This window comes from Notamacropus eugenii, chromosome 5 (genome assembly GCF_028372415.1).
Source record: "Notamacropus eugenii isolate mMacEug1 chromosome 5, mMacEug1.pri_v2, whole genome shotgun sequence".
NCBI classification, from domain to species: Eukaryota; Metazoa; Chordata; class Mammalia; order Diprotodontia; family Macropodidae; genus Notamacropus; species Notamacropus eugenii.
Window position 1 is genome coordinate 159,528,357 of NC_092876.1, and position 20,096 is coordinate 159,548,452.

The following is a 20,096-nucleotide window of genomic DNA, read 5'->3' on the forward strand; positions in this document are numbered from 1 at the left end:
ATACTTAACTATACTTAATTTATATACTAAATTACATACTTAATATTTGTTCACTCCTTGAACCCAATTAGATGACAGTACCTCTCAAACAATGCTCATCTCCCTCCCCTCTTTCCCTCTACTATAATATAATTTAGTACTTTTTCCTGTGATGTAATTTGCAATTTTCTGCTTGCTCATTTTCACATCTCCTGTTACAATTCCTTCACATGCTTAAATCACATTTTTATCATCATGTGATTTACTTCATACCTGTTCCCTCTATCTATGTATATTCCCTTTATATTTCATAATAGATATACAATTCTCAAGATTAATAAAATTACCTCCCATTTAGGGAGGTAAATAATTTGCCCAAATTGAGTAACAAGTTTTCTTTTCCCCTGTTTACCTTTATATACCTCTCTTGAAACTTGCCTTTAAAGATGGAATTTTCTATTGAGTTCTGCCCTTTTTATCAGGAAAGTCTGGAATTCCCTTATTTCATTCAATATCCATCTACTTGCCTGAAATGTTATGCTGAACTTTGCTGGGTAATTGACCCTTGGTTGTACCTCCCACTCCTTTGCCTTGCAAAATATCATATTTCAATTCCTTTGGTCTTTTAATGTAGAAACTTCAAGCTCCTGTGTGATCCTGACTGTAGGTCCTTGATATTTGAATGGTTTCTTTCTAGTTCCCTGTAGTATTTTCTCCTTCACTTTATAGTTCCAGAACTTGGCAACAGTATTTCTTGCTGTTTTTAGTTTGGAGTCATTTTTGGGAGGTGAACAGTGGATTGTTTCGTTGACTATTTTGCCCTCTGGATCTAGCACTTCTGGGAAGTTCTCCTTGATGGTTTCTTGGAAGATATTGTCCAGACTCGTTTTTTCATTATGACTTTCTGGTAGGCTAATAATTCTTAATTTTCTCTCCTGGACCTATATTTCATGTCAGTTGTTTTTCAAGTTAGATATTTTACATTTTTCTTTATCGTTTCATTCTTTAGATTTTGTTTGACTGATTCTTGATGTTTCACAAAGTGTTTAGCTTCTACTTGTCCAATTCTAATTTCCTCAAATTGTTTTATTCAGTTACCTTTTGCATCTCCTTTTCCATCTGTCCAGTTATTTCTTTTAAGGAACTATTTTCTCCTCTTAGTTTTTGTACTTCCTTTTCCATTTCTCCTATGTTCCCAGTTAGGTTTTATGCTTCCTTTTCAGTTTGTTCAATTTTCCTTTTTAAAGAGCTGTTCTCTTCAGTGAATTTTTTTTTAATACTTTCAAAATCATTCTCCATTTTTTCTTCAATTTCCTTCTTCAGCTCTTCCCAGAGTGCTCTTTGTGCATACAAGCAGTTCATAAACCCTTCTGAAGTTTCAGATGTTAGTACAGTGTCAATATTGATTTCTTTGGTATTCGTGTTTTGTTCCTTGAACCCATAGAAAAATTCTATGGTCTTTTCCTTCCTCCTTTGATTCTTATTCATGATGGCGAGGCTTTCTGTGTTGCAGCACTGGTTCTTTCAGCTAGAAGCTAAAGAACCTGGTCTTGAGCTGGTTGGTATGAAAAAGCAAAGGCAGGTTAATTCTGTTAGTGTTTCCCCAAATTAGTCCTGGAGCTAGCTTGTTACAGTGTGGGAGAGTGATGATGTTGTCAAGGGAGTTCTCAGTTGAGCTACAGCAAAGGCAAGCTCAGTGCTTGGTGATTCTGGCTGCCGTAGGGTCTTTCCATTTCCTCTGGATTTCTGAGGCACCTGGGTCCTGGTGTTGGTGGTTTCAGGCTCCATCCCCCTCGGCTCTGGATATCCTCTCTGTTGATTTGATGAGGTGAGGCAGTCTGGGATAGCTCTGATCAACCACCACAGACAGAGGAATTTTCCTCATAGATTTTCCTAGGCTCATGTGCTACGAGACTGTTTGCCCCTCTGCTTATCCCACTTGCTCCAGGACTTTTCTAGGCAAATATTTTATGGTTCTTTCAACATCAACAAAGGGAAGAGGAGAGAGCATTTACTGAATACTCCACCATTTTGGCTCCCGGAAATTCAAATAGGTGACTTATAGACGTTTAATCTAAAGGCTGAAAATTTTAGGTGCAGTTGCTGCAGATACTTGGGCCTCCTTCCATGCCTCTCACTCACTTAACTCCACTGGTATCCCACCCTGAGCTGTTGTCCCACCATGCTGCAGATTCCTCAGACCACTTCTTGGCTTTTTTTGCTTGGCTCTGCTGTCCCCAGGATGCGCTGCACTGTGTGCTGTGTGCTGTGTGTTCCTCAACCCCTATGGAAAAGATTCTTGCCATCAACCTTCCAGTCAGTCCTGGCGTGTGAAACTGCCACTGCCTGTCTCCTATTGGATTCTGCACCTCCATAATTTTTTCAGATTCTCTTTTTAGAGGTATCTGAGGAAGTTTGTCTAAGAGCTTAAGTGAGTAGTTGCTCTCATCCCACCATCTTGGCTCTGCCCCCAGAAAACAACATCTTAAAAACAATTGGCCAAATGAAAAAAGAGTAACAAAAGGTTACTGTTGAAAACAATTTGTTAAAAATTAGAATTGGGAAAGTGGAAATTAATGACTCTATGAGACATCAAGAATAAAAAGAAATCAAAAACATGGAAAATAGCAGAAAACATAAAATACCTCATTGGAAAAACAACTGAATTGGAAAACAGATCAAGGAAAAATAATAAAAGACAATTGGACTACCTGAAAACCATGGTTAAAAAAAGCACCTGGGCAGCATCTTTCAAGGAAATGAGCAAGGAAAACTGTTGTCTGCTCTGAGAACTAGATGGTAAAATAGTCATTTAAAGAATCCACTAATCACCTCTTCAAAAAGATCCCAAATTGAAAAACAAAGGAATATTGTAGCCAAATTCAAGAGTCATCAGATCAAAGGAAAAATATTGCAAGTAGCCAGAAAGAAACAGTTCAAATATCAGGAAACCACAGTCAGGATTATGCATGACCTCACCATTTCTCCATTCAAAGATCAGGGGATGCAATATGATATTCTCTAAGACAAAGGAGCATGGATTGCAACCAAGGATCATCTGCTTAGCAAAATTGAGCATAATCTTTCAGGGAAGGAGAAGGATATTCAGTGAAATAGAGGACTTCCATATCTTCCTGATGAAATGGTAAATGTTCAACAGAAAATTTCATCTTCAAATACAAGACTCAAGACAGGCATGAAAAGGCAAACAAGAAAGGAAAATATATTTGATAAGACTGAGCTATTTACATCACTAAATGAGAAATAGATATTTATAATTTTGAGAACTGTATTCTTACTATGATGTTTAGATGGGATATTCATAACTAAAAGGAGTGGGTTTAAAATTACCTTGATATGATGATTAAATGTCTAATTAAGTGATGAAAAGGGATTGTAACAGATGAAGAGGAAAGGAGGAGGGAGAAAGGTGTTAATTACATCACATGAAGAAGTACAAAGACATATTCCAGCAGAAGGAAAGAAGGGAGGGTTATGAGCATTCTTTGAATTTTACACTCATCTTATTTGGCTCAAAGAGGGAATAACATACTCAAGTGTAGAAATATAATTGACCCTATAGGCTGTAGGCTGGGAAACAGAAAAGGAAAAAGAGAGGGGGTTAGATAGTGGGGGCAGATTGAGGGAGATGGTGGTCAAAAGTGGAATACTAGAAAGGATGGAAAGGGAGGAGTGAGAAAGAAATGAACAAATGGGGGCATAAGATGGAAAAGAAGACACAACATGTGAATGGTATGACAACTCTCAAAAATGGAAGCAGGTAGCAGAATGAATCAAAAACTGCAATCTTACAATATGTTGTTTACAAGAAACACAATTGAAAAAGAGAGATACCCATAGGGTAAAGAAAAAAAGCTGAAGTAGAATATATTTTGCTTCAGTTGAAGTAAAACAAAACAAAAGGAGGAGGGAGGAGACAAGATGGTGGAGTAGAAAGATATGCATATGCTACCTCCTCCACCACAGCCCATAAAATACCTGTAAAGAAGAACTCTCAGAAAATTCTGGAGGAGTAGAAGCCACAGAACAACGTAGTGGAGGAGATTTCTATCCCAGAGAGACCTGAAAGAGTGAGGGGAAAGGTCTGTCATGCACCTGATGCGGAGAAGAGCCCAGCCCAACCTTGGCCATGCAGCACCAAAAGGAGCAGATCCGAGCAGGCTTCAGGGACAGAATCTCCAGTGGCACTGCAGATCCCTCAACCCACAGACGCCAAAGGTCAGTGAGAGGGTTTTTTCCGCTGGCTGAGAGGGGAGCGGGGTGTCCTCATAACTCAGGTCTCTTCTGAAAGCAGTAGTAGATGCAGTAGCAGGCAGGGCTCCAAAAGCAGGCAGTAGCCACCATCCATTGTTGAAGGTCTCTTCAGAAAGCCCCTGAGGGAACTGAGCCCCCACCTGAGCAGCTGATCTTAATCTCAATAGCATCCCTGAATAGCATTCTTGTCCGACCTAAAGTCCTGAGGCTTGGATGTAGCTCATTTGAACCTCAGCCCCCAGTACTGGCTTGATGGAGCTGGAGGCCAAGAGGTTGTGGAGAGGAAACTCAGAAGTCAAGGAACTGGTTGGGAAAGTGTCCAAAAAAGGGAAAGAAGTAAGACCATAGAAGGTTACTTTCTTGGGGAACAGGTGTCTCCCCCCATCCCTTCGGATGAGGAAGAACAAGGCATACTGTCAGAGGAAGTCAAGGCCTCTGCCTCCAAAGGGAACTTAAACTGGGCTCAGACAATAGAAGACCTTAAAAAACAAGTTAGCAGCTTACTAAAGGAGAACCAAAAAAGTGCTGAGGAAAATAACAGCTTTACAAAAAGGCTAACTCTATTGGAGAAAGAGGTCCAAAAAGCCAAAGAGGAGAAGGAGGTTTTAAAAAAGTAGAATTATCCAAATGGAGGAGAAGCTTTAAAAGCTAACTGACCAAAACAATTTGTTGAAAGAGAGAATTGAGTTCAGGGAAACGAATGACTATGAGTTAAACCAAGAAGTTGGTAAACAAAACCAAAAATTTGAAAAAATAGAAGAAAATGTGAAACAACTCATTGGAAAAACAACTGACCTGGAAAATAGATCCAGGAGAAATATTTAAAAATTATTAGACTACTTGAAAGCTATGATCAAAAAAAGAGCCTAGATATTATCTTCCATGAAATTGTCAAGGAAAACTGTCCTGACGTTATAGAATCAGAGGGCAAAATGGATATTGAAAGAATTCATCAATCACCTCCTGAAACAAACCCAAACAGAGAAACTTCTAGGAATATTGTGGCCAAATTTCAGTGTTCCCAGATCAAGGAGAAAATACTGCAAGCAGCTAGAAAGAAACAAATTGAGTACTGTGGAAATACAATCAGGATAACTCAGGATCTGGCAGCTTCAATATTAAGGGATCGAAGGGCTTATAATGGGATATTTCAGAAGTTAAAGGAACTAGGATTGAAACCAAGAATCACCTACCCAGCAAATCTGAATATAATGCTTCAAGGGAAAAAAATGGTCATTCAGTGATATAGACAACTTTCAAGAATTCATGTTGAGGAAAAGACCAGATCTGTATTTAAAAATTTGACTTCCCAAGACAAGAATCAAGAGAAGCATGAAAAGATGAACATAAAAGAAAAATCATGAAAGACTGTCTAAAGCTGAACTGTTTACATTACTACATGGAAAGAAAATATTTTTAACCTTGAATCTTTTCTCAGTATTTGGGTGGTTCAGGAGATTGTGCATACACACACACATATATACATACACATAAATAGAGAGAGAGTACAGGGTGTGTTATATCAGAAGAGATGATATCCACACACAAAAATAAAATAAAAATTAACTGGTAAAGGAGGAAAATTCTGGGAAGAGAAAGGGAGTAACGAAGCGGAGCAGTTTACAACTCATAAAAGAGATAAGAAAAATCTTATTCAATGGAGGAGATACAGCAGAAGGGGGGGTGGAAGCTACTCTCCCCACATGTGATTGAAGGAAGGAATAACATGCTCACTTAATTTGATATGAAAATTTTTATCACACCACAGGAAAGTAGGAGAGGAGGTGACCAGTGAAGCAAGAGGAATGTTAGAAGAGAGGGCAAATGGAAGAAGGGAGTCACTAGAAATAAACACTTTCGAGAAGGGATAAGGTCATTTGTAGGGGGCAAATAAGGGGGGATAGGGTAGGACAGTGGGCTATATAATTATTATGAAGGTTTTTTACAAAAGAACACATATTTAGTCTATTGAATTGCTTCCCTTCTCAGTGGGGCTAGGGAGGGAAGGGGGAGGGATTCAAAGTATTAGAAATGAATGTTGAGAAATTTTATTGCATGTAATTAGGAAATAAGAACTACAGGGAATGGGGCATGGAAATTTATCTTGCCTTGCAAGAAAAGAGAGAAGATGGGGAGAGGAGAGGGGTGAGGTGTGATGAAGGGGAGGGTACATTGAGGGAAGCAGTAATCAGAATGCAAAGCATTAGGAAGCAGGGGGAGGGGAGTGATGGGGAGAAAACTGGACATGTTACAAAGTGAGGTAAAAGCAATCAGTATTAAAACAATAGACTGAATTAATTACTGAGAATAAATCAATGACATCTTTAGTTTGGACAAAAGGTTTTCAGTCTAAATTTCCAAGAGGAAGGTAACCTCAGGTAAAATTTGGCATTGATGGAAAAGTCAAGGTTTTGATGGTAAATTAGATTTTATGACTGCCATTTAATCAGAAACTAGAACATGTATAGAAAGACATGTAAGCCACGTAAGATTTGCTTCAAAAGATGTTCCTTAGCCAAAATGAAACTATAATCATATTTTAAACCTGGTTATTGGAATTGCCATTTTTAGATGCTATGGGACTATTAAGTGACTGTTCTTCTGAGTCTAACTCCAGGCACGGGAAGCAAGAAAGGCAATCTGAGCCTCCAACTCATGATGCCAGTAAACTGATAAGATGCTGGTATGAACTACATAGGTGATCTCAAGGGAAGGGTGGGAGAGTAGCTGTTCCACATGCACTGAGATGGGATTCTCCTGACTCAGTTTCCCCACTGACACCTGACAGACTTTAAGCCTTACTGAAAGCAAATGCATAATCTAATCCTGCCTGGAACTGATATGAAATTAGGGAGATATTGTATCCCTACAATGTCCCTGCTCTTGGTGGCAATTTCTTATAGTCAAAAGATTTATAAGCTTAATATCAGATCTATTCAATTATAGATTATTGGTAGAGGAACATCCGAGGCTGTCTAAAACTAAGCTATTAGGAATAGCATTTTAGACCAACAACAATAAGTTAGGGTCCTTTAATTCTTAGTAATACTGTGGAGACAATTAGGTCAAGAGCTTGTGAAGTTAGCAACATAAATATTATCTGTGTCTCAGTTGGTTAATGTTTAAAATTTTTTTGTGTGTGATCCATATTGTAAATGCTTTAAAAAGAACCTGACCAAAAGTTTGAATTGCTTTATCTGTTATAAACTGTGTTAAAAATTCACTTCGAATGAGATAGAACTTATCTTCTTATTCTTTGTTTAAAAGACAAATAATAAGACAAATAAAACTAGAATTTCTTTCTTGTTTATTTTGTGGTTAGTTGAATGAGATAGAACTAACCACAAAATAAACAAGAAAGAAATTAAGGAAATGAATAGAATATTAGAAAGTATAATATGAGAGACCCCTAAGGAAAATTGAATGGGAATAGAAAGGAATACATCTTTTGCTCAGTGGCACAAGACAAACTATACAAAAATTGGCCATGAACTAGGGTATAAAAATCTCAGAATTCGATGAGGAATAGCAGAAAGTTTGAATGCATCTTTATTGTAGATAATGATGAAATAAAACGTACATACACAAAGGGGTCATGGAAAAATAGACCAAAATTAATAGAAAATTAAATAATCTTATCCTAATGAATGAGAGTGTCAAACAACAAATCATAGAAACAATTCATATCTTCATACAAGAGAATGACAGTGATAAGACAATATACCAAAACTTCCAGGATGAAGTCAAAGTATTTCTTAGCAGAACTTTTGTATCTCTAAATGTTTACATGAATATCATAGAGAAAGAACTAATCAATGAATTGGGTATGCAAATAAAAAATGTAAACAAAGAACAAATTAGAAACCCAAATTAAATATCAAATTAGAAATACTAAAAACAAAAAGAGATTAATAAAACTGAAATTAAGAAAACTCTTGAATACATAAAACAAAGAGTTTGTTCTATGATAAGGAAAACAATAAAATACATAACTTTTTGGTTAATTTGATTTTAAAAGAAAAAAAAAACGAAAACCAAATTACCAGAATCAACACTGAAAAGAGTGAATTCACCAACAGTGAAGAGGAAATTGAAATAGTAATTAGGAACTATTTTGCCTCACTGTTAACAAACACATTTGACATTTAGTGAAATGAGTGAATAGTTACAAAAAATATTAATTGCCTGGATTAAGAGAAAATAAAATAAAATATTTAAGTAACCACATCTCAGAAAAATAAATTAAAGAAGCCATCAATCACATCCCTAGGAAAATATCTCCTGGCTCAGATGAATTTACTAGTGAATTCTATCAAACATTTAAAGAATGATAAATTCCAATACTATATAGACAATTTTTGAATATAGGAAAAGGAGTCTTACCAAATTCCTTTAATGATACAAAATACAATATTGAAAGCTAAACTGAGAAGAATCCAAATAAAGAAAATTAGGAGGCAATTTCCCTAATGAATATAGATGCAATTTTTTTATTTTAATATTTAATAAAATAACAATTTATTTTACCTTTTTTTACTTTTTAACAATCACTTCAACAAGTCTTAAATTTTGTCCCCCTCCCCCCTTCCCTCCCTTTCCCCTTCTTCCCCAAGACAACATACACATTCCACACATACATTCTTATTAAACACATTTTCACATTAGTCACTTTTAACAGAAGAATTTTTTTAAAAAAATTGGAGGAACCATGAGAAAAATAAAACAAGAGGAAAGAGTGCTTCATTCTGCATTCAGATTTCATAGTTCTTTCTCTGGATGTGGATGGCATTTTGTCTCAAGTGCTTTGGTGATGTTTTAGGTCTTTAACTGCTGTGAAGGCCTTAGTCTTCAGAAACAATCCTGGCATACTGTGGCTGTTACTATGTATAATGTTCTCCTGGTTCTGCCATTTCACTCAGTATCAGTTCATACAAGTCTTTCCAGGTTTTTCTGAATTTTGACTGTTCGTCATTTCTTGTAGTGCAATAGTATGCCATTACATTCCTATACTACAACTTGTTCAGCCATTCTCAAATTGATGGGGATTCCATCACTTTCAAGTTCTTAGCCACCACAAAAAGATCTGCTACAAATACTTTTGTACATGTGGGTCCTTTTCCTCATTTTTATGATCTCTTTGAGATATAGCCCTAGGAACGATATTGTTGGGTCAAGGGATAAACACATTTTTGTAACTCTTTGTCTATAGTTCCAGTGACTGATTTAGCTCACAGTTCCATCAACTGTGAATTACTATTTCAACTCTAACACATCTTCTGCAACATGTATTATCTTCCTGGTTTGTCCTATTAGCCAATCTGATAGATGTGATGTGGCACTTCAGAGTTATTTTGACTTCATACAAAATTTTTAAATAAAATATTAGCAAAAATATTACAGCTTTTTGTCATGAGAATAATATGCTTTGCTAAGGAAGGATCTATGCCAGGAATGCAGGGCTTGTTCAATTCTAGGAAAATAACGGTCAAAATTGATCATATCAACAACAAAACTAACAGAAACCATATGATTATATCAAAAGATGCAGAAAATAAAATATTTTGACAAAATAGAACATGCATTCCTATTAAAGCACTAGAGAGCATAGGAATAAATGGAGTCTTCCTAATGATAAGTAGCATCTATGGAAAGTCAGCAGCAAGTATTGTATTTAATTGGGATAAGCTAGAAGTATTTCCAGTATAATCAGGGATGAAATAAGGATGTCCATTATCACTGCTGTTTTTCAATTTCAATTAGGTACTACAAACATTAGCTTTAGCAAAAAGAAAAAAAAAATTTGGAATAGGCAAAGAAGAAACAAAGCTATCACTCTTTCCAGAAGACATGATGGTATACTTACAGAGTCCCAAAGAATCAAGTAATAACTACTTGAAATGATTATCATAATAAAATGAAAACATCTAGTAAAGTTGCAGGATATAAAATAAATGCACATAAGTTATGGGTATTTCTGTATATTACACAGTCCCGGAGGAAGATATTTTTTTTAAAAAAATTCCATTTAAAGTTACTATAGACATTATAAAATATTTGGGAGTCTACCTGTCAAGAGGAACCCAGTAATTCCAAGAACATAATAACAAAATACTTTTCAAATAAATAAAGTAAATTCTAAATAATTGGAAAGACATAAACTTCTCATGAATAGGATGAGCTAATATAATAATAATGACAATTCCAACTAAATTAATTTACTTATTCTATATCATACCAAGCAACTTACCCAAATATTATTTTATACAGCTAGAAAAAATAACAAAATTCAGCTGGATAGAGAAAAGGTCCAGGGCGGAGCCAAGATGGCAAAGTAGAAAGAAGCACATACACATAGCTCCGAACACACAAACCACAGAACGGCTAGAGGGAACCAACCCAGGGCGAATTCTGCACCCAGAGACCACGGAATATTGGAGCGAGGGAGATTTCTGTTCCGGAGAGACCTGCAAACCTCTCCCAGGGAGGGGGAGGGGGGGCGGAGCCAAGATGGCGAAGTGAAAGCAACGACTCACCCAAGCTCCTGGAAAAACTCCTCTGGATATCTCTGGGGGGAGAGTCTAACCAGACTTTGGAGGTATAGAATCCAGTGGGTGACGGACTTTGATGGATTCGGAGCCCAGGTTGGACTGGAGGGCCCACGGGAGGGATCTGTTCAGCGGGGGTAAGAACCTGGCGCACAGCGCAGCGCGGTCAGCGCGACAGGGCGGAGGGGACCTGAGGGGCCCGAGAGTGGCAGGCGAGACCAGCGGAGCAGGAGATAAGCCAGGCCAAGCTGATGAGAGCCGCTGAGCGCCAGATATCAGCGCAGCAGCCCTTAAAACCTTCAGCCTGAAGACTGGACTTCGGTGGGTCAGCTACTTGAACTTCCAGGAGTTGGGATGGCGGAGTGATCAGTAAGTGCTCTCTCCTCCCCCCTGATGACCGTGAGGGAACCAAAAAATTCTTGCCCAGATTAATCCTGGATCAGCGGGAACAGTAGAAGGGGGCAGGTGGTCTCACAACACCAGAGGCTGGAAAAGTGGCAAGGGGGGATTCTTCCTACTGTGGCAGAGGCGATCTGGAGGGACAGACGACCCAGGGCAGAGAAAATTCGCACTGAGACCCAGGCAAGCCTCAGAGCCGGGACACAAGCCCCAGGAGGGGCGGGAACACGCATTAACTTCTAGGCATACCCCAGCCCTCCAGGGAAAAAGGGAAGACAATAGGGAAGCTGGGATCACCATCACCTGACCTTGCCTTTGCCTCAAGTCAGCTGAGGAGATCTCCTGAGACCAGACCACCCCTCCCACACACCTAACAAGCTAACTCCAGGGTTGATCTGGGAAACAAAAAAAAACAAACAAACAAAAAAAAAAGCCTGCTTTCAGCCTAGACACACAGCAGCCCAACTAAAAAGATCTGTATCTTCTGACTGAAAGAACCAAAAGCTACAACACTCAGCCAACATCATGAATCGGAAAAAGCAGACGAAAAGTGAAAAAACCATAGAATCTTTCTATGGGGATAAGGACCAAAACACAAACACCAAAGAGGTCAGAGCTGAGACTGTACTTCCATCTGAAACCTCAGATGGGACTATGAATTTCTCGCAAGCACAACTAGATTACCTGGAACGTCTGAAGAAGGTTATAAAAGAAAAACTAGCCAATGATTTTAAAATTATAAAAAAAGAATTCACTGATGAGAACATCACTCTGAAAAGGAAAATTGAAGAAATAGAAAAGGAAGTTCAAAAATTAACTGGAGAGAATAACTCCCTAAAAGGAAGAGTTAATCAAACGGAAAAGGAAACCCAAAACCTAATTGGGAAAATTGAACAGATGGAAAAGGAAACCCAAAACCTAACTGGGAAAATTGGTCGAATGGAAAAAGAAGTACAAAAATTAAATGGAGAAAATAGCTCCTTAAAGGGAAAAATTGGTCAGATGGAAAAGGAGATGGAAAAGCTAACTGAAGAAAACACTACGATGAAGATTAGAATTGGGCAAGTAGAAACTAATGACTCAATGAGGCAGCAAGAATCAGTCAAACAAAATCTAAAGAATGAAAAGATAGAAGAAAATGTAAAATATTTAATTGGAAAAACAACTGACCTGGAAAATAGATCCAGGAGAGAAAATTTAAGAATTATTGGCCTGGCAGAAACCCATGATGAAGAAAAGAGTCTGGACAACATCTTCCAGGAAATCATCAAGGAAAACTATCCAGAAGTACTAGACTCAGAGGGCAAAATAGTCATCGAAAGAATCCACTGTTCCCCTCCCGAAAGGGATCCCAAACTCAAAACCCCAAGAAATATAGTTGCCAAATTCCAGAGCTATCAAGTGAAGGAGAAAATACTACAAGCAGCCAGAAAGAAACAATTCAAATATCAAGGACACACAGTCAGGATCACACAGGACCTTGCAGCTTCTACATTAAAAGACTGAAAGAACTGGAACCCAATATTCCATAGGGCAAAGGAGTTGGGACTTCAACCAAGGATCAACTACCCAGCAAAGTTCAGCATAACATTTCAGGCAAGGAGAAAGTCATTCAACGAAATAAGGGATTTCCAGAGCTTCCTGACCAAAACACCAGAACTCAGTAGACAATTTGATCTTCAAATGCAGGTCTCCAGAGAATCATAAAAAGGTAAACAGAGGGGAAAAAAACAAAAACAAAAAATTGCTACTCAATTAGGGCAAACTGTTTACCTCCCTACAAGGGAAGATGATACCTGTTAATCTTGAGAACTGTGCAGCTATTATGATAAAAGGGATATATGTAGAGGGAACGGGCATAAAGTAAATGATGTCATGTCAAAAATATGATTTAAGTATGAGAAGGGAATGTAATAGGAGGTGTGAAAAGGGGGAAGCAGAAAATGGCAAATTATATCACAGGAAGAAGTACAAAACTATAGTAAAGGGAAGGAGGGGAGGGAGATAAGCATTGTTTGAGAGGTACTCTCATCTGATTTGTTCAAAGGAGGGAACAATAATCTTAAGTAGATAATCCTAACTAGCTCTATAGGTAGTAGGAGGGGAAGGGAGAAGAAAGGGGAGGGTGGCTATAAAGGAGGAAAGAAGCAATAAGAGTAAAGGGGAGTAAAAGGGAGGGGGGCTAAAAGAAGGAGGGGAAGGCTGCAGGAGGAGGGGGAGAAAAGTGAATACTATTGAGGAGGGGAAGGGAGACAGGAGAGCTAAAAGCACAAATGGTGGGAAAGAGGTGGGAGGGAAATACACAGATTGTAATCATAACTGTGAATGTGCATGGAATGAACTCTCCCATAAAACGGAGACGGATAGCAGAATGGATTAAAAGCCATAATCCAACAATATGCTGCTTACAAGAAACACATTTGAAATGGGGGGATACACATAGGATAAAGGTCAAAGGATGGAGCAGAATATATTGTGCTTCAGCTCATGTAAGAAAGGCAGGAGTAGCAATCCTAATCTCAGACAAAGCAAAAGCAGAAATAGATCTAATCAAAAGGGATAAGCATGGAAACTATATCCTGCTAAAAGGCAACATAGACAATGAAGCAATATCATTACTAAACATGTATGCTCCAAGCGGTATAGCATCCAGATTCTTAGAAGAGAGGTTGGGGGAGTTGAAGGAATAAATTGATAGCAAAACTATACTAGTGGGGGACCTCAACCTCCCCCTCTCTGAACTCGATAAATCCAACCTCAAAATAAACAAGAAAGAGGTTAAGGAGGTAAATAAAACTCTGGATAAGGTAGATATGATAGATCTTTGGAGAAAATTAAATGGGAATAGAAAGGAATATACCTTTTTCTAAGCGGTACATGGAACATTTACAAAAATTGACCATGTACTAGGACATAAAAATCTCACAATCCAGTGCAGAAACGTAGAGATAATCAATGCATCCTTTTCAGATCATAATGCATTAAAAATTACATGTAATAAAAGGCCATGGAAAGAGAAACCAAAAATCAATTGGAAACTAAATAATCTAATTCTAAAGAAGGGTTGGGTTAAAGAAGAAATCATAGAAACAATCAACAATTTCATTGAAGAGAATGACAATAGTGAGACAACATACCATAACTTATGGGATACTGCAAAAGCAGTTATTAGGGGAAGTTTTATATCTTTGAATGCTTACATAAATAAAATAGAGAAAGAGGAGATCAATGACTTGGGCTTGCATTTGAAAAAGCTAGAAAAAGAACAAATTGAAAATCCCCAAGTAAATACCAAATTAGAAATAATGAAAACCAAAGGAGAGATTAATAAAATTGAAATTAAGAAAACTATTGAATTAATAAATAAAACCAATAGTTGGTTTTATGAAAAAACTAATAAAATTGATAAACTTTTGGTCAATCTGATTAAAAAAAAGAAAGAAGAAAATGAAATTACTAATATTCAAAATGAAAGGGGTGAACTCACCTCCAATGAGGAGGAAATTAAAACAATAATTAGAAACTACTTTGCCCAACTTTATGCCCACAAATTTGATAATCTAAATGAGATGGATGAATATTTTAAAAAATACAAATTGCCCAGATTAACAGAAGAGGAAGTTGAATACTTAAACAACCCCATCTCAGAAAAAGAAATTGAACAAGCCATCAATGAACTCCCTAGGAAAAAATCTCCAGGGCCAGATGGATTCACAAGTGAATTTTACCAAACATTTAAAGAACAGTTAATTCCAATACTACATACACTATTTTTGAAAATCGGGGAAGAAGGAGTCCTCCCAAACTCTTTCTATGATACAAATATGGTTTTGATACCCAAACGAGGAAGAGACAAAACAGAGAAAGAAAATTATAGACCAATTTCCCTAAAGAATATAGATGCAAAAATTTTAAATAAGATTTTAGGAAAACGAATACAGCATCTTATCACGAGATTATACATTATGATCAGGTAGGATTCATACCAGGACTATAGGGCTGGTTCAATATTAGGAAAACTATTAGCATTATCGATCACATCAACAACAAAGCTAACAAAAACCACATGATTATCTCAATAGATGCAGAAAAAGCTTTTGACAAAATACAACATCCATTCCTACTAAAAACATTGGAGAACGTAGGAATAAAGGGAACTTTCCATAAAATAATAAGCAGTATCTATCTAAAACCTTCAGCAAGCATAGGGATAAGCTAGATGCATTCCCATAAGATCAGGGGTGAAACAAGGTTGTCCATTATCACCACTATTATTCAATATGGTACTAGAAATGTTAGCTGTAGCAATTAGACAAGATAAAGATATTCAAGGAATAAGAACAGCCAAAGAAGAAACTAAGTTATCACTCTTTGCAGATGATATGATGATTTACCTAGAGAATCCCAGAGATTCAAGTAAAAAATTACTTGAATTAATAAACAACTTTGGCAAAGTTGCAGGTTACAAAATAAACCCACACAAATCTTCTGTGTTCCTATATATTAGCAACAAAGTCCAACAGCAAGAGATAGAAAGAGAAATCCCATTTAAAGCTAGGGTAGACAGTATAAAATACTTAGGAGTCTACCTGCCAAAACAAACCCAGGGATTATATGAACACAATTACAAGACACTTTTTGCACAAATAAAGTCACATTTAAGTAAGTGGAAAAACATTAGTTGCTCATGGATAGGCCATGCCAATATAATAAAAATGACAATTCTACCCAAATTAATATACTTGTTTAGTGACATACCAATTAAACTATCAGACAATTACTTTTTAGAGCTGGATAAAATAATATCAAAATTTATTTGGAAAAACAAAAGGTCCAGAATATCAAAGGGACTAATGAAAAGAAATGCTTGGGAAGGTGGCTTAGCGCTACCAGACATCAAACTCTACTATAAAGCAGCAATTATCAAAACCACTTGGTATTGGCTAAGAAACAGAGAGGTAGACAAGTGGAATAGACTTGGCACTCAAGATGCAGTAGGCAAGCAATATAGCAAACTTCTGTTTGATAAACCCAAGGACCCTAGCTTCTGGGATAAGAACTCATTGTTTGACAAAAATTGCTGGGAAAACTGGATAACAGTATGGCGGAAATTAGGCATAGACCCATACCTGACACCGTACACAAGAATAAAGTCCAAATGGGTACATGATTTAGGTATAAAGATTGATACCATGAATAAACTGGAGAAGCAAGGAATAGTGTATTTATCAGATCTATGGAGAAGGGAAGAATTCTTTACTAAAGGAGAGATAGAAAGCATTATGAAATGCAAAATGGATAACTTTGATTACATTAAACTGAGAAGTTTTTGCACAACCAAACCCAATGCAACCAAAATCCGGAGGGATGTAGTAAATTGGGAAAGAATTTTTACAGCTAAGCTCGGGGATAAAGGCCTCATTTCTAGAATATATAGAGACCTGACCCAAATGTATAATCATACAAGTCATTCCCCAACTGATAAATGGTCAAAGGATATGAACTGGCAATTTTCAGAAGAAGAAATTAAAGCTATGTATAATCATATGAAAAAATGCTCTAAATCACTATTGGTTAGAGAGATGCAAATCAAAACAACTCTGAGGTACCACATCACACCTATAAGATTGGCAAACATGACAGAACAAGAAAATGATAAATGCTGGAGAGGACGTGGGAGAGTTGGAACACTAATTCATTGTTGGTGGAGCTGCGAGGGCATCCAACCATTCTGGAGAGCAATTTGGAACTATACCCAAAGGGCTACAAAAATGTGCGTACCCTTTGACCCAGCAATATCGCTACTAGGACTATATCCCCAAGAGATCATAAAAATGGGAAAGGGTCCCACATGTACAAAAATATTTATAGCAGCACTCTATGTAGTTGCCAAAAACTGGAAGTCAAGGGGATGTCCATCAATTGGGGAATGGCTGAATAAATTATGGTATATGAATGTAATGGAGTACTATTGTGCCATAAGAAATGATGAACAAGAAGACTTCAGAGAGGCCTGGAAGGACTTATATGACCTGATGCTGAGTGAAAGGAGCAGAACCAGGAGAACTTTATGCACAGCAACGACCACAGTGTGTGAGAGTTTTTTCTGGTAGACTTAGATTTTTGTAATAACACAACAACTTCTTACAAAAAAAAAAAAAAAATCCCAGTGGTGGTTCTCAAGGCAAAATGCCTTCCACACTCAGAGAGAGAAATATGGAAGTCACTCACATAATGTAACAGATCATGTTTGTGTATGTGTATGTGTTTGTGTATCATGTTCTGATTTGTTATACGATTTCTTTCATTTATCTTAGTCTGACTACATAGCATGACAATAGTGAAAATATACTCAATAGGAAAGTATATGTAGAATCTATACAGAATTGTATGCAGTCGTGGGGAGGGAGGGGGGGAATGGGGGGGTAGGTGGGGGGGATAAAATCACAATTGTATGGCAGTGATTTTTAAACATTAAAAAATAAAAAAAATAAAAAAAGATTAAAAAAAACAACAACAAAAACAAAAAACCTCTCGCGGGGGGTCCTTCGCGCCGTGGACTGGGCGTGGGGTCGGGGAGCACAGGGCAGCCCTGCCGGGGCCACGACACCATGAAGAAAAGATCCGAGAGGACTACGGGGACCGGATCTCCAGCGGCCACGCATGACCCCCCACCCACAGAGGGATCTACAAACCTCCCGCAAAAGGTCCGTCGCGCTGCAGACGTGGAGACCAGCCCGGACCTGGGGCAGCCAGGGCTCTGAGAGGCACAGATCTGAGAAAGCTCCAGAGACGGGATCTCCAGCAGCGGCACAAGCCCCCCCACCAACAGGTGACTGATGGGGGTAGGTGAGAGAGTCTCTTTGGTGGGTTAAGGGGGGAGTGGGGTGCCCCCAAGGCTCGAGCCCCCCCAGGAGATAGAAGCTGAGAGGTGGCTACAGACAGGGGCTCCCCAAATGGGCGGGAGCCTGGATCCATTGTGGAAGGTCTGTGCATAAACCCACGGAGGGAACTGAGCCAGAGAGGTGGCCCTACCCCTGACCATCTGAACTTAATTCTCACACTGAATAGCAGCCCTGCCCCTGCCAAAAACCCTAACGCTGGAAGCAGCATTTCAATCTCAGTCCCCAAACGCTGGCTGGGAGGACCAGGAGGCGAGATGGGTGTGAGGAGAACATTCAGAGGTCAGGTCACTGGTTGGGAAGAACGCCAAAAAAAGGCAAAAGAAATAAAGCTATAGAAGGGTACTTTATTGGAGAAAAGACACCTCCTCCCTTCCTTTCTGATGGGGAGGAACAATGCTTGCCATCAGGCAAAGACACAGAAATCGAGGATTCTGTGTCCCAGCACACCCAATGGGCTCGGGCCATGGAAGAGCTCAAGAGGAATTTTGAAAATCAAGTTAGAGAGGTGGAGGAAAGACTTTGAAGGGAAATGAGAGGGATGAGGGAGAAGCATGAAAAGCAGATCAGCTCCCTGCTAAAGGAGAACCAAAAAAATCTTGAAGAAATTGGCACCTTGAGAACTATCCTAACTCAGCTGGCAAGGGAGGTGCAAGGGGCCAATGAGGAGAAGAATGCTTTCAAAAGCAGAATTAACCAAATGGAAAAAGAGATTCAAAAGCTCATTGAAGAAAATAGATCGTTCAAAACTGGAATGGTACAGATGGACGCTAAGGACTTCATGAGAAAGACAAATATCTCAGAACATACCGCGCAGATTCGAAAAATGGAAGATAATGTGAAATATCTTATTGGAAAAACAACTGACCTGGAAAATAGAATCAGGAGAGACAATGTAAAAATTCTGGGACTACCTGAAAACCATGATCAAAAGAAGAGCCTAGACATCATCTTCCATGAAATTATCAAGGAAAACTGCCCTGAGATTCTAGAACCAGAAGGCAAAATAAATATTCAAGGAATCCGCAGAGCACCGCATGAAAGAGATCCAAAAAGAGAAATTCCTAGGAGCATTGTGGCTTAACTCCAGAATTCCCAGGTGAAAGAGAAAATATTGCAAGCAGCTAGAAAGAAACAATTCAAGTATTGTGGAAATACAATCAGGATAACACAAGATCTAGCACCCTCTACATTAAGGGATCGAAGGGCATGGAATAGGATATTCCAGAAGTCAAAGGAACTAGGACTAAAACCAAGAATCACCTACCCAGCAAAACTGAGTATAATACTTCAGGAGAAAAAAATGGTCTTTCAATGAAATAGAGGACTTTAAAATTTTCCTGATGAAAAGACCAGAGCTGGAAAGAAAATTTGACTTTCTAACACAAGAATGAAGAGAACCATGAAAAGGTGAATGGCAAAGAGAAGTCATAAGGGACTTACTAAAGTTGAACTGTTTACATTCCTACATGGAAAGACAATATTTGTAACTCTTGAAACATTTCAGTATCTGGGTACTGGGTGGGAGTACACACACACACACACATGCACACACGCACACATACATAGAGACAGAGTGCACAGAGTGAATTGAAGAGGATGGGATCATATCTTAAAAAAAAAAAATGAAACCAAGCAGTGAGAGAGAAATATTGGGAGGAGAAAGGGAGAAGTTATATGGGGCAAATTATCTCTCATAAAAGAGGCAAGCAAAAGACTTATTAGTGGTGGGATAAAGAGGGGAGGCAAGAGAAAAACATGAGGTCTACTCTCATCACATTCCACTAAAGGAAAGAATATAATGCACACTCATTTTGATAGGAAAACCTATTTCATAATACAGGAGAGTGGGGGACAGGGGCACAAGCAGGGTGGGGGGGAGGATGGAGGGGAGGGCATGGGGAGGAGAATGCAATACGAGGTCGACACTCATGGGGAGGGAAAGGACCATAAGAAAATAGAAGTAATGGGGGACAGGATAGGGTGGAGGGAAATA